This window comes from Aethina tumida, chromosome 3 (assembly GCF_024364675.1).
Source record: "Aethina tumida isolate Nest 87 chromosome 3, icAetTumi1.1, whole genome shotgun sequence".
Classification (NCBI taxonomy): domain Eukaryota; kingdom Metazoa; phylum Arthropoda; class Insecta; order Coleoptera; family Nitidulidae; genus Aethina; species Aethina tumida.
The window spans coordinates 7,576,465-7,590,216 of NC_065437.1; the positions used below are offsets into that span (position 1 = coordinate 7,576,465).

Sequence of the window (13,752 nt, forward strand, 5' to 3'; positions counted from 1 at the left end):
AGGTATTCGTTGGCGGGACCGGTATTAAATTTACGATATTACAGGACAAACATGTATACAAATTTTCAAAAATAAAATAAACAGAAATAGTTACACGTAATAATTTAATTTAATTTAATTTAATTTAATTTAATTTAATTTAATTTAATTTAATTTAATATAATAATAGTAATAATAATAACTATTATTATTATTATTATTATTATTATTAATTTAATAAACAAAAATAATGTATCATTTAGATACATATCAGGTTGAACGTGAGCGCAGACAAGCAGACAGGCGCAAGCGCACACTGAAAAAATTCGAGATGGTTTATATTTAATAAGTCTCGGACAGTCGACGCCGGGCGACGGCGGTGTGCGGACGCGCCTGACACCTGTTCATCTACTAAAATCGATATTCGTCGGTTTGCAACGGGACACTTTATCTTAATACCCGTACGACGGATCATTGATATTGGAAACTCACAACAATTTATAACTGACGAAACTTATAAGTAAATAAAAAAATTATTATGTGTTTGCGTTCGTCCATGTGACCGCGCAACAGCGTAACATCACTGTTTCGGATTTACACGGTGGTGGAAGGAAGTCTACGACAAAAACGATATATGACGCGCATCCACCATAATTCGATATTTCGATTTTATTCACAAAATATATTTCGAAAAATTACATCAATTAAGGACAAAAACAACGAGAAATCAGCAAAAAGGCAACAGCACGCGGTATTCCCAAGCGGTCACCCATCCAAGTACTAACCGCGCCCGACGTTGCTTGACTTCAGTGATCGGACGAGAACTGGTATTTTCAACGTGGTATGGCCGTTGCCATCAGTTTTTTTTTCACAGGTGGTTTACGAGCAACGCATATTAACTGTCAGACATCAATTTTGAGTCAAGAATGATTTCAAAGGACCACAAAGTTTGCAGGATATTACTCACTTCGACATAAGTATAACATTGATTGTTATTTTGAAGAAGAAGGGAAAAAAAAAAAAAGAAAAATTCGTCGGACTACCTGTTTGCTTAATGAAGCATCCAAGTGTGAAAAACTACCTGAAACCTTCCCTACCGGCATATAAATAAAGTTCATTATCGCCGTTGATCAGTATATTTTATTCCGTTCAACCATGCCTTTCGTTACAACGCTATTCCATTACTGCAAAACCCTTTTCTTTGTCTATCCGACCGTCGGCGAGGACAATGTCGATCGGAAGTCAATGAAACGCACCAGAGAGAATTACAGCGAAAACGAGGACGGCGAGTTTTCAGATGGCGTTGTTGTAAAAAAATTAAAATTGACACGGGACATGGGCACATCGACCGAATCGATGTCACCAAACATTAGATTAACGACCGTATCAGCTAATATTTCAAAAGCACCTGGTCCGATTCGGTCTGTTTCCCCTGGACCACGATCAAAAGCCGAAACGGTCGTCGTTTCTTCCCGAAGGGGAAAACAAACAGCGGAGACGCTTAAAAAAGACGAAGGACACGTTAAAAAGAGTGTTGTTCTCGACACTTATCGTCCGACACCGAGGAGAAGAGTTTTGACGCCTAGCAGACGCATCGTTAGGAAATTATTCGACGATTTACCAGATATACCGGTGACTGTGTCAGTTGAAAAGAGGGACACGGCTGTTTCTGTACCGTTGAAAGCGGAACCGATAAGGTATTCGTTGGCGGGACCGGTATTAAATTTACGATATTACAGGACAAACATGTATACAAATTTTCAAAAATAAAATAAACAGAAATAGTTACACGTAATAATTTAATTTAATTTAATTTAATTTAATTTAATTTAATTTAATTTAATATAATAATAGTAATAATAATAACTATTATTATTATTATTATTATTATTATTAATTTAATAAACAAAAATAATGTATCATTTAGATACATATCAGGTTGAACGTGAGCGCAGACAAGCAGACAGGCGCAAGCGCACACTGAAAAAATTCGAGATGGTTTATATTTAATAAGTCTCGGACAGTCGACGCCGGGCGACGGCGGTGTGCGGACGCGCCTGACACCTGTTCATCTACTAAAATCGATATTCGTCGGTTTGCAACGGGACACTTTATCTTAATACCCGTACGACGGATCATTGATATTGGAAACTCACAACAATTTATAACTGACGAAACTTATAAGTAAATAAAAAAATTATTATGTGTTTGCGTTCGTCCATGTGACCGCGCAACAGCGTAACATCACTGTTTCGGATTTACACGGTGGTGGAAGGAAGTCTACGACAAAAACGATATATGACGCGCATCCACCATAATTCGATATTTCGATTTTATTCACAAAATATATTTCGAAAAATTACATCAATTAAGGACAAAAACAACGAGAAATCAGCAAAAAGGCAACAGCACGCGGTATTCCCAAGCGGTCACCCATCCAAGTACTAACCGCGCCCGACGTTGCTTGACTTCAGTGATCGGACGAGAACTGGTATTTTCAACGTGGTATGGCCGTTGCCATCAGTTTCTTTTTCACAGGTGGTTTACGAGCAACGCATATTAACTGTCAGACATCAATTTTGAGTCAAGAATGATTTCAAAGGACCACAAAGTTTGCAGGATATTACTCACTTCGACATAAGTATAACATTGATTGTTATTTTGAAGAAGAAGAAGGGAAAAAAAAAAAAAGAAAAATTCGTCGGACTACCTGTTTGCTTAATGAAGCATCCAAGTGTGAAAAACTACCTGAAACCTTCCCTACCGGCATATAAATAAAGTTCATTATCGCCGTTGATCAGTATATTTTATTCCGTTCAACCATGCCTTTCGTTACAACGCTATTCCATTACTGCAAAACCCTTTTCTTTGTCTATCCGACCGTCGGCGAGGACAATGTCGATCGGAAGTCAATGAAACGCACCAGAGAGAATTACAGCGAAAACGAGGACGGCGAGTTTTCAGATGGCGTTGTTGTAAAAAAATTAAAATTGACACGGGACATGGGCACATCGACCGAATCGATGTCACCAAACATTAGATTAACGACCGTATCAGCTAATATTTCAAAAGCACCTGGTCCGATTCGGTCTGTTTCCCCTGGACCACGATCAAAAGCCGAAACGGTCGTCGTTTCTTCCCGAAGGGGAAAACAAACAGCGGAGACGCTTAAAAAAGACGAAGGACACGTTAAAAAGAGTGTTGTTCTCGACACTTATCGTCCGACACCGAGGAGAAGAGTTTTGACGCCTAGCAGACGCATCGTTAGGAAATTATTCGACGATTTACCAGATATACCGGTGACTGTGTCAGTTGAAAAGAGGGACACGGCTGTTTCTGTACCGTTGAAAGCGGAACCGATAAGGTATTCGTTGGCGGGACCGGTATTAAATTTACGATATTACAGGACAAACATGTATACAAATTTTCAAAAATAAAATAAACAGAAATAGTTACACGTAATAATTTAATTTAATTTAATTTAATTTAATTTAATTTAATATAATAATAGTAATAATAATAACTATTATTATTATTATTATTATTATTATTAATTTAATAAACAAAAATAATGTATCATTTAGATACATATCAGGTTGAACGTGAGCGCAGACAAGCAGACAGGCGCAAGCGCACACTGAAAAAATTCGAGATGGTTTATATTTAATAAGTCTCGGACAGTCGACGCCGGGCGACGGCGGTGTGCGGACGCGCCTGACACCTGTTCATCTACTAAAATCGATATTCGTCGGTTTGCAACGGGACACTTTATCTTAATACCCGTACGACGGATCATTGATATTGGAAACTCACAACAATTTATAACTGACGAAACTTATAAGTAAATAAAAAAATTATTATGTGTTTGCGTTCGTCCATGTGACCGCGCAACAGCGTAACATCACTGTTTCGGATTTACACGGTGGTGGAAGGAAGTCTACGACAAAAACGATATATGACGCGCATCCACCATAATTCGATATTTCGATTTTATTCACAAAATATATTTCGAAAAATTACATCAATTAAGGACAAAAACAACGAGAAATCAGCAAAAAGGCAACAGCACGCGGTATTCCCAAGCGGTCACCCATCCAAGTACTAACCGCGCCCGACGTTGCTTGACTTCAGTGATCGGACGAGAACTGGTATTTTCAACGTGGTATGGCCGTTGCCATCAGTTTCTTTTTCACAGGTGGTTTACGAGCAACGCATATTAACTGTCAGACATCAATTTTGAGTCAAGAATGATTTCAAAGGACCACAAAGTTTGCAGGATATTACTCACTTCGACATAAGTATAACATTGATTGTTATTTTGAAGAAGAAGAAGGGAAAAAAAAAAAAGAAAAATTCGTCGGACTACCTGTTTGCTTAATGAAGCATCCAAGTGTGAAAAACTACCTGAAACCTTCCCTACCGGCATATAAATAAAGTTCATTATCGCCGTTGATCAGTATATTTTATTCCGTTCAACCATGCCTTTCGTTACAACGCTATTCCATTACTGCAAAACCCTTTTCTTTGTCTATCCGACCGTCGGCGAGGACAATGTCGATCGGAAGTCAATGAAACGCACCAGAGAGAATTACAGCGAAAACGAGGACGGCGAGTTTTCAGATGGCGTTGTTGTAAAAAAATTAAAATTGACACGGGACATGGGCACATCGACCGAATCGATGTCACCAAACATTAGATTAACGACCGTATCAGCTAATATTTCAAAAGCACCTGGTCCGATTCGGTCTGTTTCCCCTGGACCACGATCAAAAGCCGAAACGGTCGTCGTTTCTTCCCGAAGGGGAAAACAAACAGCGGAGACGCTTAAAAAAGACGAAGTACACGTTAAAAAGAGTGTTGTTCTCGACACTTATCGTCCGACACCGAGGAGAAGAGTTTTGACGCCTAGCAGACGCATCGTTAGGAAATTATTCGACGATTTACCAGATATACCGGTGACTGTGTCAGTTGAAAAGAGGGACACGGCTGTTTCTGTACCGTTGAAAGCGGAACCGATAAGGTATTCGTTGGCGGGACCGGTATTAAATTTACGATATTACAGGACAAACATGTATACAAATTTTCAAAAATAAAATAAACAGAAATAGTTACACGTAATAATTTAATTTAATTTAATTTAATTTAATTTAATTTAATTTAATTTAATTTAATATAATAATAGTAATAATAATAACTATTATTATTATTATTATTATTATTATTAATTTAATAAACAAAAATAATGTATCATTTAGATACATATCAGGTTGAACGTGAGCGCAGACAAGCAGACAGGCGCAAGCGCACACTGAAAAAATTCGAGATGGTTTATATTTAATAAGTCTCGGACAGTCGACGCCGGGCGACGGCGGTGTGCGGACGCGCCTGACACCTGTTCATCTACTAAAATCGATATTCGTCGGTTTGCAACGGGACACTTTATCTTAATACCCGTACGACGGATCATTGATATTGGAAACTCACAACAATTTATAACTGACGAAACTTATAAGTAAATAAAAAAATTATTATGTGTTTGCGTTCGTCCATGTGACCGCGCAACAGCGTAACATCACTGTTTCGGATTTACACGGTGGTGGAAGGAAGTCTACGACAAAAACGATATATGACGCGCATCCACCATAATTCGATATTTCGATTTTATTCACAAAATATATTTCGAAAAATTACATCAATTAAGGACAAAAACAACGAGAAATCAGCAAAAAGGCAACAGCACGCGGTATTCCCAAGCGGTCACCCATCCAAGTACTAACCGCGCCCGACGTTGCTTGACTTCAGTGATCGGACGAGAACTGGTATTTTCAACGTGGTATGGCCGTTGCCATCAGTTTCTTTTTCACAGGTGGTTTACGAGCAACGCATATTAACTGTCAGACATCAATTTTGAGTCAAGAATGATTTCAAAGGACCACAAAGTTTGCAGGATATTACTCACTTCGACATAAGTATAACATTGATTGTTATTTTGAAGAAGAAGAAGGGAAAAAAAAAAAAAGAAAAATTCGTCGGACTACCTGTTTGCTTAATGAAGCATCCAAGTGTGAAAAACTACCTGAAACCTTCCCTACCGGCATATAAATAAAGTTCATTATCGCCGTTGATCAGTATATTTTATTCCGTTCAACCATGCCTTTCGTTACAACGCTATTCCATTACTGCAAAACCCTTTTCTTTGTCTATCCGACCGTCGGCGAGGACAATGTCGATCGGAAGTCAATGAAACGCACCAGAGAGAATTACAGCGAAAACGAGGACGGCGAGTTTTCAGATGGCGTTGTTGTAAAAAAATTAAAATTGACACGGGACATGGGCACATCGACCGAATCGATGTCACCAAACATTAGATTAACGACCGTATCAGCTAATATTTCAAAAGCACCTGGTCCGATTCGGTCTGTTTCCCCTGGACCACGATCAAAAGCCGAAACGGTCGTCGTTTCTTCCCGAAGGGGAAAACAAACAGCGGAGACGCTTAAAAAAGACGAAGTACACGTTAAAAAGAGTGTTGTTCTCGACACTTATCGTCCGACACCGAGGAGAAGAGTTTTGACGCCTAGCAGACGCATCGTTAGGAAATTATTCGACGATTTACCAGATATACCGGTGACTGTGTCAGTTGAAAAGAGGGACACGGCTGTTTCTGTACCGTTGAAAGCGGAACCGATAAGGTATTCGTTGGCGGGACCGGTATTAAATTTACGATATTACAGGACAAACATGTATACAAATTTTCAAAAATAAAATAAACAGAAATAGTTACACGTAATAATTTAATTTAATTTAATTTAATTTAATTTAATTTAATATAATAATAGTAATAATAATAACTATTATTATTATTATTATTATTATTATTAATTTAATAAACAAAAATAATGTATCATTTAGATACATATCAGGTTGAACGTGAGCGCAGACAAGCAGACAGACGCAAGCGCACACTGAAAAAATTCGAGATAGTTTATATTTAATAAGTCTCGGACAGTCGACGCCGGGCGACGGCGGTGTGCGGACGCGCCTGACACCTGTTCATCTACTAAAATCGATATTCGTCGGTTTGCAACGGGACACTTTATCTTAATACCCGTACGACGGATCATTGATATTGGAAACTCACAACAATTTATAACTGACGAAACTTATAAGTAAATAAAAAAATTATTATGTGTTTGCGTTCGTCCATGTGACCGCGCAACAGCGTAACATCACTGTTTCGGATTTACACGGTGGTGGAAGGAAGTCTACGACAAAAACGATATATGACGCGCATCCACCATAATTCGATATTTCGATTTTATTCACAAAATATATTTCGAAAAATTACATCAATTAAGGACAAAAACAACGAGAAATCAGCAAAAAGGCAACAGCACGCGGTATTCCCAAGCGGTCACCCATCCAAGTACTAACCGCGCCCGACGTTGCTTGACTTCAGTGATCGGACTAAACTAAACTAAACTAAAATATATTTTATTTGTCTTTTTGTTAAAATACACATCATTGGCTCGTACAGCTCGAGACTCCTGTGGGCACTATATATAGTAGGCTCCGTTCTTGTGGGGGTGGGTTACCGAATGGAGTCCGGGGTTGTCCACCTTCTTGGAGATTGGCACGGCCAATTGCCGGTGTCGTGGCATCTCCGAGCGTCAGCAACGATGTTGAAAGCAAAATGGGTCCAAGACCCCCCTCACATGGTCGTTGCATTTCTGGGGGCATTTTGTCTCAATATGATTTAGATAATGGAACCTGTAGATGAAATTAGCGGAAACTGTTGCTGGATGGCCAGCTTTGCAATTTAGTGCGCTCGGGAAAAACTTAGTCAAAAAACCCGTTGAAGCATTTTTGGGGGAGGTTTCGCGTTGTTCGGATAATGTTTTATGGTTTAGTGGGCGTCTTTACGTTTTGCGTTTTAAGTGGAAAGTTTTGAGTGCGCGGCAGACATTATGGTGGGAGTTTGTGAAAAATTGGAAGTTTATGGTAGAGGGGTTTGTGTCTGTGATTAGGGTCAATGTTGTGGATTCTGACGTCAGCCATGTGTTTTGTGAGTATCGAGTGGTGTATTTGTTTTTCGTAGAATTTATTAGCCTCTTGGATGATGTAATCCTGTACATATGGCACTCCAGTTGTGTCGTGTATGTGTCGGGTTCTGCTTCTCTGGGGTGCGCTGATTGCCATTCTCAGTATTTTGTTTTGCAGTCGTTGTAGTATGTTAATGGCGGTTATTGAGGCTCCACACCAGATGGGGCATGCGTATGTCATGATGGGTCGGAGGATTGTGGTGTATAAGTTAATTTTGTTATCTCTACTCATGGGGCTGTTTGCAGAGATTAGGGGATATAGTGGCTTGATTGCACCAAATATCTTTGGTCTAATTTTGTCTATATGAGGTCTAAAGGTCAGCCGATTGTCCAGATAGGTGCCTAAGTATTTCACGACTTTTTTGCATGGAATGATGGTTCCGTCTATAGTGGGTGGAGATACTATCCTTGTGTTAGTGTATTTTTTTGTAAAGTTGATCAATTCTGTTTTTTCAGGATTTATTTTAATTTTCCATCTCTCAAAAAACGCAGTGAGCATGCCCAGATGGATTTTAATCTGTTGGGTGGCGACCTGTGAGCTAAAGGACGAGCTGTAGATGGCAGTGTCATCAGCGTATAGTGCCAAGTTAGTGTGGGAAAACTTAGGGATGTCGGAGGTATAGAAGTTGTAGAGTTTTGGTGCGAGCACCGTTCCCTGTGGTACTCCTGCCGAAGTGTTTCGTGTTTCGGATAATTCCCCGCTGATTTTTACCTGGAAGGTCCTTCCTCGCAGATACGAGTCGATTAGTTTGACCAGACATTTAGGCAGTTTTAGCTGGTCCAGTTTATACACTAGTCCATCCAACCATACGGTATCGAAGGCTTTCTGCATATCTAAAAAGAGTGCAACTGTGTTTCTCCCGAAGTTCCAGTGCTTCTTAGTGTGTTCAGCAATTCGCGCCACCTGCAGGACTGTGCCATGTTTGGGGCGGAATCCGAACTGCTCGTGTGGTGTTATGTGTAGGTGTGAGTCGGCTGTTTCCAGGCGTCGCAGTATAACTCTTTCGGCTACCTTGGAAATAGAGCTTAGTAGCGATATTGGCCTGTATGAGTTGGGGTTATGTGGCGGTTTACCGGGCTTTAGTACGGGGATAACCACAGCGTGTTTCCATTGTTCTGGGAAGTATTGCAGCCTAATAATACCATTGATAATATAGGTTAGATGGACCAGTGTCTTCCTTGGTATGTTTTTTAAAAGGATGTATTGGATACCGTCTGGTCCTGGAGCTTTGTTATTTGGCAGCTTTCGCAGAATTTGCTGCACTTCACTCGGCCTTGTGAGTAGTTTAGCAAGTTCATTGTTTTGAATTACCTCTGGTTGAGCTTTGTGTATATTCTGAGCCATTTGCTGTATGTAGTTTTGTTCCGGTGTGAGGTTTGTCGTATCAGTTTTATGAATTTCTGCAAAGTGTGTGGAGATGGCTGTAGCTTTAGATTTGTTGGACATGTGCTCGATGTTGTTGTAGAGGATGGTCGGGTATATAGGACGTTCCCCTTTTAGTTTCTTTACGTATCTCCATAAGGAGCAATCCGTGGCTTGGAGCCTGCCCAGAAGGTCCCGCCACACGTTATTTCTGTGTTGCCCGATTTTATATGTAATTTCGTTTTTGAGCCGGTTCATTATTTGTTTGTCATTGTCGAGTTTGTATTTGTGCCAACGTTTTTTGTGGTAGTTTTTTGTTTTGATAGCTTCTGTTATATCATCTGGAAGATCATCTGCTGGTGGTTTGGTTTTTGTTACCTTAGTAGTTTTGTTCCTGGCTATTTTTAGATTGAGTGTGAATGAATCCACTTCTCTCTTTAGTGATTCCAAATCCGTGATGTGACCTCTTAGGACCGTCAGAGTGTTTAGCTCGTGCCTGTACATGTCCCAGTTCGTTTCTCGGAAACAGAATTTGGTTTGTTGGAGGACATTTGTTCTTTTTTGTTGGATATTAATTAGCACTGGGGCATGGTCGGAGTCTAGTTCATGGAGTACAGTTGGTTCAGTCACTCTGCGTACTCCATTGCTTATGACTAGGTCTATTGTTGATGGAGTGCCCCCGTTATTGGGATAGTGCGTGGCTTCTTCAGGGAAAAGGAGGTCAACGTCGGAGTGATCGGACGAGAACTGGTATTTTCAACGTGGTATGGCCGTTGCCATCAGTTTCTTTTTCACAGGTGGTTTACGAGCAACGCATATTAACTGTCAGACATCAATTTTGAGTCAAGAATGATTTCAAAGGACCACAAAGTTTGCAGGATATTACTCACTTCGACATAAGTATAACATTGATTGTTATTTTGAAGAAGAAGAAGGGAAAAAAAAAAAAAGAAAAATTCGTCGGACTACCTGTTTGCTTAATGAAGCATCCAAGTGTGAAAAACTACCTGAAACCTTCCCTACCGGCATATAAATAAAGTTCATTATCGCCGTTGATCAGTATATTTTATTCCGTTCAACCATGCCTTTCGTTACAACGCTATTCCATTACTGCAAAACCCTTTTCTTTGTCTATCCGACCGTCGGCGAGGACAATGTCGATCGGAAGTCAATGAAACGCACCAGAGAGAATTACAGCGAAAACGAGGACGGCGAGTTTTCAGATGGCGTTGTTGTAAAAAAATTAAAATTGACACGGGACATGGGCACATCGACCGAATCGATGTCACCAAACATTAGATTAACGACCGTATCAGCTAATATTTCAAAAGCACCTGGTCCGATTCGGTCTGTTTCCCCTGGACCACGATCAAAAGCCGAAACGGTCGTCGTTTCTTCCGGAAGGGGAAAACAAACAGCGGAGACGCTTAAAAAAGACGAAGTACACGTTAAAAAGAGTGTTGTTCTCGACACTTATCGTCCGACACCGAGGAGAAGAGTTTTGACGCCTAGCAGACGCATCGTTAGGAAATTATTCGACGATTTACCAGATATACCGGTGACTGTGTCAGTTGAAAAGAGGGACACGGCTGTTTCTGTACCGTTGAAAGCGGAACCGATAAGGTATTCGTTGGCGGGACCGGTATTAAATTTACGATATTACAGGACAAACATGTATACAAATTTTCAAAAATAAAATAAACAGAAATAGTTACACGTAATAATTTAATTTAATTTAATTTAATTTAATTTAATTTAATATAATAATAGTAATAATAATAACTATTATTATTATTATTATTATTATTATTATTAATTTAATAAACAAAAATAATGTATCATTTAGATACATATCAGGTTGAACGTGAGCGCAGACAAGCAGACAGACGCAAGCGCACACTGAAAAAATTCGAGATGGTTTATATTTAATAAGTCTCGGACAGTCGACGCCGGGCGACGGCGGTGTGCGGACGCGCCTGACACCTGTTCATCTACTAAAATCGATATTCGTCGGTTTGCAACGGGACACTTTATCTTAATACCCGTACGACGGATCATTGATATTGGAAACTCACAACAATTTATAACTGACGAAACTTATAAGTAAATAAAAAAATTATTATGTGTTTGCGTTCGTCCATGTGACCGCGCAACAGCGTAACATCACTGTTTCGGATTTACACGGTGGTGGAAGGAAGTCTACGACAAAAACGATATATGACGCGCATCCACCATAATTCGATATTTCGATTTTATTCACAAAATATATTTCGAAAAATTACATCAATTAAGGACAAAAACAACGAGAAATCAGCAAAAAGGCAACAGCACGCGGTATTCCCAAGCGGTCACCCATCCAAGTACTAACCGCGCCCGACGTTGCTTGACTTCAGTGATCGGACGAGAACTGGTATTTTCAACGTGGTATGGCCGTTGCCATCAGTTTCTTTTTCACAGGTGGTTTACGAGCAACGCATATTAACTGTCAGACATCAATTTTGAGTCAAGAATGATTTCAAAGGACCACAAAGTTTGCAGGATATTACTCACTTCGACATAAGTATAACATTGATTGTTATTTTGAAGAAGAAGAAGGGAAAAAAAAAAAAGAAAAATTCGTCGGACTACCTGTTTGCTTAATGAAGCATCCAAGTGTGAAAAACTACCTGAAACCTTCCCTACCGGCATATAAATAAAGTTCATTATCGCCGTTGATCAGTATATTTTATTCCGTTCAACCATGCCTTTCGTTACAACGCTATTCCATTACTGCAAAACCCTTTTCTTTGTCTATCCGACCGTCGGCGAGGACAATGTCGATCGGAAGTCAATGAAACGCACCAGAGAGAATTACAGCGAAAACGAGGACGGCGAGTTTTCAGATGGCGTTGTTGTAAAAAAATTAAAATTGACACGGGACATGGGCACATCGACCGAATCGATGTCACCAAACATTAGATTAACGACCGTATCAGCTAATATTTCAAAAGCACCTGGTCCGATTCGGTCTGTTTCCCCTGGACCACGATCAAAAGCCGAAACGGTCGTCGTTTCTTCCCGAAGGGGAAAACAAACAGCGGAGACGCTTAAAAAAGACGAAGTACACGTTAAAAAGAGTGTTGTTCTCGACACTTATCGTCCGACACCGAGGAGAAGAGTTTTGACGCCTAGCAGACGCATCGTTAGGAAATTATTCGACGATTTACCAGATATACCGGTGACTGTGTCAGTTGAAAAGAGGGACACGGCTGTTTCTGTACCGTTGAAAGCGGAACCGATAAGGTATTCGTTGGCGGGACCGGTATTAAATTTACGATATTACAGGACAAACATGTATACAAATTTTCAAAAATAAAATAAACAGAAATAGTTACACGTAATAATTTAATTTAATTTAATTTAATTTAATTTAATTTAATATAATAATAGTAATAATAATAACTATTATTATTATTATTATTATTATTATTATTAATTTAATAAACAAAAATAATGTATCATTTAGATACATATCAGGTTGAACGTGAGCGCAGACAAGCAGACAGACGCAAGCGCACACTGAAAAAATTCGAGATGGTTTATATTTAATAAGTCTCGGACAGTCGACGCCGGGCGACGGCGGTGTGCGGACGCGCCTGACACCTGTTCATCTACTAAAATCGATATTCGTCGGTTTGCAACGGGACACTTTATCTTAATACCCGTACGACGGATCATTGATATTGGAAACTCACAACAATTTATAACTGACGAAACTTATAAGTAAATAAAAAAATTATTATGTGTTTGCGTTCGTCCATGTGACCGCGCAACAGCGTAACATCACTGTTTCGGATTTACACGGTGGTGGAAGGAAGTCTACGACAAAAACGATATATGACGCGCATCCACCATAATTCGATATTTCGATTTTATTCACAAAATATATTTCGAAAAATTACATCAATTAAGGACAAAAACAACGAGAAATCAGCAAAAAGGCAACAGCACGCGGTATTCCCAAGCGGTCACCCATCCAAGTACTAACCGCGCCCGACGTTGTTTGACTTCAGTGATCGGACGAGAACTGGTATTTTCAACGTGGTATGGCCGTTGCCATCAGTTTCTTTTTCACAGGTGGTTTACGAGCAACGCATATTAACTGTCAGACATCAATTTTGAGTCAAGAATGATTTCAAAGGACCACAAAGTTTGCAGGATATTACTCACTTCGACATAAGTATAACATTGATTGTTATTTTGAAGAAGAAGAAGGGAAAAAAAAAAAAAGAAAAATTCGTCGGACTACCTGTTTGCTTAATGAAGCAT

At 39.5% G+C, this 13,752-nt stretch overlaps 6 non-coding genes across 6 annotated transcripts; all 6 read right to left on the minus strand.

The window, feature by feature from the left end:
* Positions 1 to 715: 715 nt before the first annotated feature.
* Positions 716 to 834, minus strand: LOC126265191 (5S ribosomal RNA). Its single transcript, XR_007547733.1, has one exon. It is a non-coding gene; the product is annotated as a 5S ribosomal RNA (ribosomal RNA).
* Positions 835 to 2,379: 1,545 nt separating this feature from the next.
* LOC126265192 (5S ribosomal RNA) lies at positions 2,380 to 2,498 on the minus strand. Its single transcript, XR_007547734.1, has one exon. It is a non-coding gene; the product is annotated as a 5S ribosomal RNA (ribosomal RNA).
* A 1,538-nt stretch (positions 2,499 to 4,036) lies between these two features.
* Positions 4,037 to 4,155, minus strand: LOC126265193 (5S ribosomal RNA). The gene has a single exon (XR_007547735.1). It is a non-coding gene; the product is annotated as a 5S ribosomal RNA (ribosomal RNA).
* Positions 4,156 to 5,707: 1,552 nt separating this feature from the next.
* On the minus strand, positions 5,708 to 5,826 carry LOC126265194 (5S ribosomal RNA). Its single transcript, XR_007547736.1, has one exon. It is a non-coding gene; the product is annotated as a 5S ribosomal RNA (ribosomal RNA).
* Positions 5,827 to 11,763: 5,937 nt separating this feature from the next.
* LOC126265195 (5S ribosomal RNA) lies at positions 11,764 to 11,882 on the minus strand. Its single transcript, XR_007547737.1, has one exon. It is a non-coding gene; the product is annotated as a 5S ribosomal RNA (ribosomal RNA).
* Positions 11,883 to 13,422: 1,540 nt separating this feature from the next.
* Positions 13,423 to 13,541, minus strand: LOC126265161 (5S ribosomal RNA). Its single transcript, XR_007547703.1, has one exon. It is a non-coding gene; the product is annotated as a 5S ribosomal RNA (ribosomal RNA).
* Positions 13,542 to 13,752: the final 211 nt, after the last annotated feature.